Here is a 7,631-nt window from a genome sequence, read left to right as displayed (position 1 = left end):
AATACAAAATTTACAACTTATGTTGTATTTATTGCCACACGGTAAATTCAAAATTTACAACGTGACAAATGGCACACTGATTCAAAACTGAGTGGAGTCCTAATATATTTTAGTTTAGAATAAAAAGAAATGAATATAAATATTTCTATATTTGAGAAAAAAAACATTAAAAAAGCCATGGTCAAATTGATTTAAGAAATGAGTTTAATTTTTTATGAGTCATGAGGTTATGAACTACGACGCTTCATACCGGCATATATATAACGCACTTCCAGATGAAAATGCCGGTGTACAAGTAAAGACGAATAATGGTCCCAATAGAATAATGACCGGGGGTCACAATAACTCCCGGTCATTATTCCACAGCGAAAAGTGACCCTTTTGTCCGTAGATAAAGTGTCGTCATCCTGAAAATTTGCATATTCCATGTTAAGAAAAATGACCCGGAGATTAATGACCCCCTTGTGGATCAAAGTTATAACTTTTAGAAGGCAAAAAAAAATTAATAAATAAATAAGATGAAGTTACCTTTTGTCCAAAATGCTCATCTGAGCTAAATAGGGAATAAATTTATGATATGTTGATTTCATTAAATTATACAAATATTGCTATTCTAAGGTAAATACGATGATTAAGAATTTCAAGGAGTAAAAGATTTATCGAGCCCAAAGGGCTAGGTGAACTTTGTTTTTCGATAATGGAGAGTCATCAAACTGACAAAAAATGTAGCAATATTATATATTAGTAGTATTATACTCCACGCTCGAAAAGCGAGAGGTTATATAGTGATCGGGATATCTTTCCGTCTATTACGCTCTAAGTTACCCCTCTATTATACACAACTCCTCTTATACCGCTAAATGAAATTTAACACGCAGATTCTTTTTTACATAGTGCCATTGTGCATCTTCACTTTACTCTTCAATCGGAATATGTGTGTCAGAATAAGTGTTAGATCACCAAGTGTTGGTTGTACATTGTATAATAGTGTACACATTTGGAATTGAGCCGTTATTATTTCATTACCCCTATCAAATAATTCTTTATTGATAACAAATATGAATAAAATTTTTTAAAATTTGCTTTATACATTGTCTTAATGGTCGTTATCGGGATTTTGTTTGTTTGTTTTTTTATTTCTCCTCAGATTTTTATTAATATGTGATTTTATAAAACATAACATGATAAAGATCCATGATAAAGGTCCACAATATCAGCATGTTGCACGTCCTTTTTTGTCATACTTCTAAATTAGACATTTTTGATATTTGTGGCACTAGTATTTGATTTAAAAATTCTAATATTACACTATATTGTTTTAATCCTTGCAAGCCTGAGTCAAAACGTTCCTATTGAACCAATGACAATGTGTTGACTTAGGACCTTGGCCCCTAGACCATACACTGCGAAGAGGCTTAAGTCAAAATTTAAATGTTCAGTATCTTTTAAAGTATCACTTAACACATTTGCTTAAAACTTTGCATTTCTCAACGGGGGTATACTTTTTTTATAGAACTCACATATAAAATAATGACCCGTGGGACTTTTTTTCCACAAAAAATATTTTTTTCTTTCTACGGGTGGGGGTCATTTTTTTGTCATTATTGGATGGGGTTCATTGTTCGTCGATACATTGGCGTGAAGCTTTGTAGGTCATATGCTTCATGAATCTTCATAAATTATATTCATTTCTTATACTTACATTATTTTCTTATGTGTAGCCAAAAATTTATGCATTCAACTGTCATTTTAAAAGCAAACCAGTTTGCACTACGTCAAGTGCGGTATTGTGACGAAACAATTGAGATATTCAAACGCATCCATGGTAGTTTATGAGAAAATTAACAATGCTCCTATTTGCAAAGAATCATAATGAATTAATTTAAAGACACTTTTTTGTTAGAGGAAAAAACGCATACAAAAGTAATTTATACATTACATTGTAATTTTATTTTTTTGTTCCATCTTTTTAGGATCCTAAAAAACATCAAGAAAAATAATTCCAAATAATAACATACTAACAAAATTTGACATTCTGACCTATTGATAGCCATATCTAAAATAAAATAACTTCCGAATGAATCTTTCACGTTTCTCACACGATTCTTGTACGAAATTCGCACGTTTTTCACACAATTCTCGCACGCACGCTACACCGTTTGCACAAAACGCTTACATGAAACGCTACACGGTTTGTGTGAAAAGCTGCACGGTTTACACAAAGCTGTACACGGTTTGCACTAAATTAAAAGCGTAGAAATTGTGCACGCTTTTGGGAAGTACAACGTCTTAGGGTCTGTATGTTCATAACAAAACTTCAATTCTTTACTGTAGATCACTTTATTTTCGAGATACTTTTTTTCGGGAAAAAGACATAGTTCCTTTATTAGCGAGACAATCTTTATTCCATTTTTTTGGTAACTGCTCTATATTATCTAATTGAAAACATTTAATATATTATTCGCGATAATGACATTTTTGCGAGCACAGAGAACGTTATTACGCGAAATTTAAATTCTCGCGGACAAAAAGTGATTAACAGTTTATGGAATTATATTTCTTAAGGTATAAATTGTTTTATTGCAATCAGATTTTAAAGAGGAAGATCAACATCGTTCCACTGAAAGTAAAGGGAAAGAGATCATAAGTATGACGGACTTTGCTGGACAAGTAGCGTATTACGCCTGTCATCAGATTTACCTCTCAAGAAGAGCGTTTTATATAGTTGTTATGGACATGTCTAAGAGACTGGATGGCATAGTTCACAAACAAGACACTGACAATGACAACCCAGAAGGATCTTTATTCCATGGCTGGACATATACAAGTAAGAGTTTTCAAATTTTCAATTTTGTATAATTACTGAAATACAATAAAAGGTATTAAATTAATTGAAATAGTTGTTGCCAAATTCCTCAGTAAATGAAAACCAGATTTGTAATGAACAACACTAATGCTCCCTATAATATTAAGAAAAATTTGTCATGGTAAATATTCCTATGAAATATGAAAACAAAAGCAGCATCCGTTCAAAAGTTAACACAAATATTAATGTTTTCAAAGTGCGTTAAATTCCAAGGTCAGGGTAAAAATTAATGGACCAAAGATGGAATGTTCTTGTCATAAAAAATACACTTGTGAAATGGTATGTTTGTTTACTCCAAGTCAAGTTCAGAGTCCAAACAAAGAACCTGTCTCAGTAATTATAAATGTTCCGATGAAAACCAAAGCACAATTCAGTCAAACGTTAGGATCAGCTAAATGCTTTTTTTCAAATTTGGTGAAATTCCAAGCTATGGTTCAAAATTAGTGGAGCCAAGAAGAAGATTTCTTATCATACAAAATGCTCATGTGAAAGAATGATGCAATAAAATAAACTGTTTCAAGATTATTGCAACACTTGCTTTTTTTTTTTAAACAAACTCTAATGTCGAGGTCAAACCTTTAAAATTGTCGGCATTTTCTGAAAGGTTTTGACAAATAGATATGCCTTTTACATACTAATAAATATAATAACCTTAATGATTATTTTTAAAACGTAATGGTCAAAGTAAAAGCTTTTTAAAATTTTGAAAAACTTTAAGGTAAAAACAAAACATTAAAAGGTTAAAAATCTTAATACCCATGGAAAGGTCTTATCTCTATCAAAAGACATGTGATGTATGAAAGTACTTACACCAATTACTCCAAAGTCATTGCTTATGTTTGGTTTTGGAAAATGCTTCGCAAAAATGATCAAACTCCAAGGTCAAGATCAAAAGGTGAAGTATATTGGTAATCAAAGAATCCCTTATCACATATACACATATTTAAAATCAAAGCCATAGAAACACTCAATTAAAAGTTATTACGAAGCTTAATTTCTTCGCTGAAAAACAGACAGCTAGACAGAAGATCAGGGCAAAACTATGTGAACACAAAATTGGTTTGATTACGTGAGAATTAAAAAAAAACAATCATTTCATGGAAATTGAAATAGGTTCTGAGTGTGACCATTTTCGTCAGTCGGTCGGCAAAGAGCGAAAAAGGCAATTTTTAACTAACCTGAGCAGAAGGCTCATGTGAGCTTTTCTTATTGAACCCGGTGCATGAAATGAAGTTGTTTATCAAAACACTGGAAGTGCGTACATTGATATTTCTGATTATATTTTAAGCATTGAAAACTCCTACAGTAAAACTCGGTTATAACGAAGTCGCTGGGACTTATAAAATTACTTCGCTATATCCGTAATTCGTTATAACCGTATAAGAAATTCATTAAATATATGTATCTGGGGATCCAAGATGACTTCGTTATAACCGTGAATTCGCAATAACCGTGTTTGTACTAACCGAGTTTTACTGTATATGGGTTCCTTTTATTTTTTTTTATGAGTAAAGACCATTTAAAACTATTTAAGAATAATTTTTAACCGAACTTTTCTTTTACGACTTATGCGCGTCATACTGCGCAGAAGGCGCGAATGTTTACATGTAAATCTGCGACCTATCTTAATGTCCAAAATTAATTACGTTTCTATTACGCCACCTTTAAGCTGCAATTTTTGTATGTTTTACGTCCAGACTTCATTAAGCTACCATTAAGCCACTTTTAAGTTGCAGCTTAATTGTGACTTAATAGCCAAACTTACTGAAACTACCTTTACGCATCCAATATCAAGTCCTTAAATTAACTTGTTAAGTTTGAATTTGTTTCAATATCCTTTGCTGAAAATTTTTATTCTATTCTATACTAAAAAAAGCAGTAAAGATATGCTAGCCTAAGAAAAACAATTGGGTGATGGGGATGCCATGAAAATTTTGCTTAAAATGAATATTGTTTTATAAACTTAACATATTGGTTTTCTGAAATGATTAAATAAATAAATCTATTAGAAGTGTCTGATGCAAAAAAAAACTTTTGTATCAATTCTTAATTTGTTTCGTAATAGCCGGCTTGAAATCGGATTGCAATAATTTAAAACAGCTAATGTTGACTTTTCCAAAGAGCATTTTCAATTGCTTCGACAATATATGATAATATGACTGAGATTATTTATAAAACAGAAGGAAAGAAAATAACAATAAACAATATCACTAAAAAAAATTAAGCAAAGAAAAGTACCAACTGTTAGGATAAATCAGTGATAGAGGAAAGTATAAAAGTAATAAATGGTTACGTGTATTATTTTCAAATGTTATGAGAATGTTTAATTTGTACAATCATCTACCACATTATCATCAAATGTGAGACAACGAGAACAAGGGTTCGTTTAAGACTTTGTTGACCGTGAAACTTGATACATTACTTAACCGCATCACCTAATACAAAAAGTATAAACATGTTTGTTGGACTCATAAATTTCATAATCACATTGCAGTTACGACTATCGCATCGAAATGTGAAAAGCATCGATGTAAGGCTTGCTGATGTTAAAAAGAATGATGAACAGACGTAAAAAACCTATTCACTCCATTTCAACTTCAAATACATTTCTTCAAAAATGTAACACAACTGTAATTTTGCACAAAGAAAAGTCCAGCTCCATTAAATGTGTATATAAAAAAAGAGACAGTTGTTTATATAACAGTCACTTTGATAAAACTATAAAATATACATTAATGCCTTCCATATGATAAAATTGTAAATTTCAAACAAAGTATCTCGCAGCTCTGTTATTTTTCAGATTGAAGAAATAACCAATAATGAGTATGGTTGTAAATACGTCATTTATTAAAGACACAAGTAAAATACATGAAATTTGGGAGATCCTTTAACTTTCTACAATTTGTATCTACATCTTTTAATGGATCTCCCAAAAAATAAATTAACATCATGACAATACTCAAAAAAACACAAATATATAAAACACTTAAGCTTAAAATATATGTTTTTCTTACGAAAATAGTGTGTACAAACATTTGCAGCATCTACCAGTGATACATGTAACAATCACATGATATCTCTGACCTTAGCTAACGACTAATGAAAGCAATTCCCCAAAACATTAAACTATGCATAACATACATATACAATATATAAAATATACTACAATCACTACATTCTAACTACAGGAATGGAAAATTACATATGCATGCATAAAACATATTATCATGAATAATATTAAAAAAAAATTATGTCATGTAGCAGTGTTTTTTGAAAGCAAAGGGGGGGGGGGGGGCACAGGCCGAGGAAAAAATGTTATCTACCCTGAAAAGCTTGTAAATGTCCAAACTCGAAAATCCTATTTTGTGAAGAGTGGCATAGGTAAACTTCAATCAAAGATTTGAATTTAAAGAACATGGCCCATCTCATTCTCAAAATCATACATACCAGTTATTTCCTCTCTATTTTATTCATATCCAGACCAAATACTTATTCTTGAAATAGCGTGGTTAATATTTAAGCGGCTTTTGCGCAGGCAATAATGCGCTAACTCATGAATACTACTGCGAAATAATTTATGTTAGTAGAATATACGGCATAAACGTGTAGCGCTCATTAATGACCACGCCAACAATTCCAATATGTATCTAATATAAATCAAGGGCACAAATTTATCTTACTCATATCCACGTGATATGTAAAGGATTTTTTTATTGGGACTTAAAGCCGCTTGGTCCGATTCTAATCGCGAAAAAATATAATTCATCTTTCTTCTTGAAAAATAATCGTCCATAAATTGTTTCAACTTTTGTCAAATTATATCTCCAAAGCCTTTTTCTTTTAAATTAAAAGATATCAAAATTCAAAAGTTACTCAGCTATGTAAAGGACCAATAAGGAAAACGTGACCTTTGCACCATTTTAATATGTATTGCTTCTTTTAAAAAAAAATAACAAAGCAACTGAATACTTGTCGAAAATGTAATATAGCTATCAATAATGGATAGGACTGGGCCGTAGTTATTACCAGTTACATCGCACGTATCAGCTGTTTGTCACGTGATTTGAATAAAAATAGAATTGTTAAGCTGAATGTAGGAAATGGGGATAGTTCAAAGGCATAAGCTTGTGTTTCAAGAAAAAAAATTGATACACATTAAAAGAGGTTTATATCCTTCACCCAAAAAGTGCTGGGAGCTAGTCAGTGCTGTTTGCGAAATACTTAACATTTTTGCTAAAAATGCTTATAATAGCTAAATTCCAATTCGCTTTAATTCTGTTATAAATAAAATTAATGTTATGCAGACCAGGATCAGCTCCCAGCACTTTTCAAAATATACACTATATGAGCAATAAATATTCCAAATTTCAGCTCAAACAAAATAGTCTATGCCCTTACACTTTTGATGTAAATCACGAATACGCTCATCGTTTTAGCGATATTCTCTACATTCCTTATCCCTGTGCGGCTTCAATGCTACTAGATAAATTCATATTCTATATACATTGTGTTTGAATAAATTATTTTCTTTTAGTTTTAATGATTAGGTCTAAAAATTAACAATGGGTATCATATTTATTTAAGCATTCTTGTAATTATTGAACCAGTGAATCTACTTAATTGATTTTTTTTTATTAATTAAAAAAAGGGGAGATAACTCTTACCAAAGTTCAAGGTCATGAATTAGGACACATCCCACGAAACATACTTACAGTAATAAATGGGAACTATGTCTAAATAAACTGAGTATTGAATGCCTACATAT

The sequence above is a fragment of the Saccostrea cucullata genome, unplaced genomic scaffold, assembly GCF_032062105.1.
Source record: "Saccostrea cucullata isolate Sc308-1 unplaced genomic scaffold, CSIRO_AGI_Scuc_v1 ctg886, whole genome shotgun sequence".
In the NCBI taxonomy this organism is placed as follows: Eukaryota; Metazoa; Mollusca; class Bivalvia; order Ostreida; family Ostreidae; genus Saccostrea; species Saccostrea cuccullata.
This window is presented reverse-complemented; position numbering follows the sequence as displayed.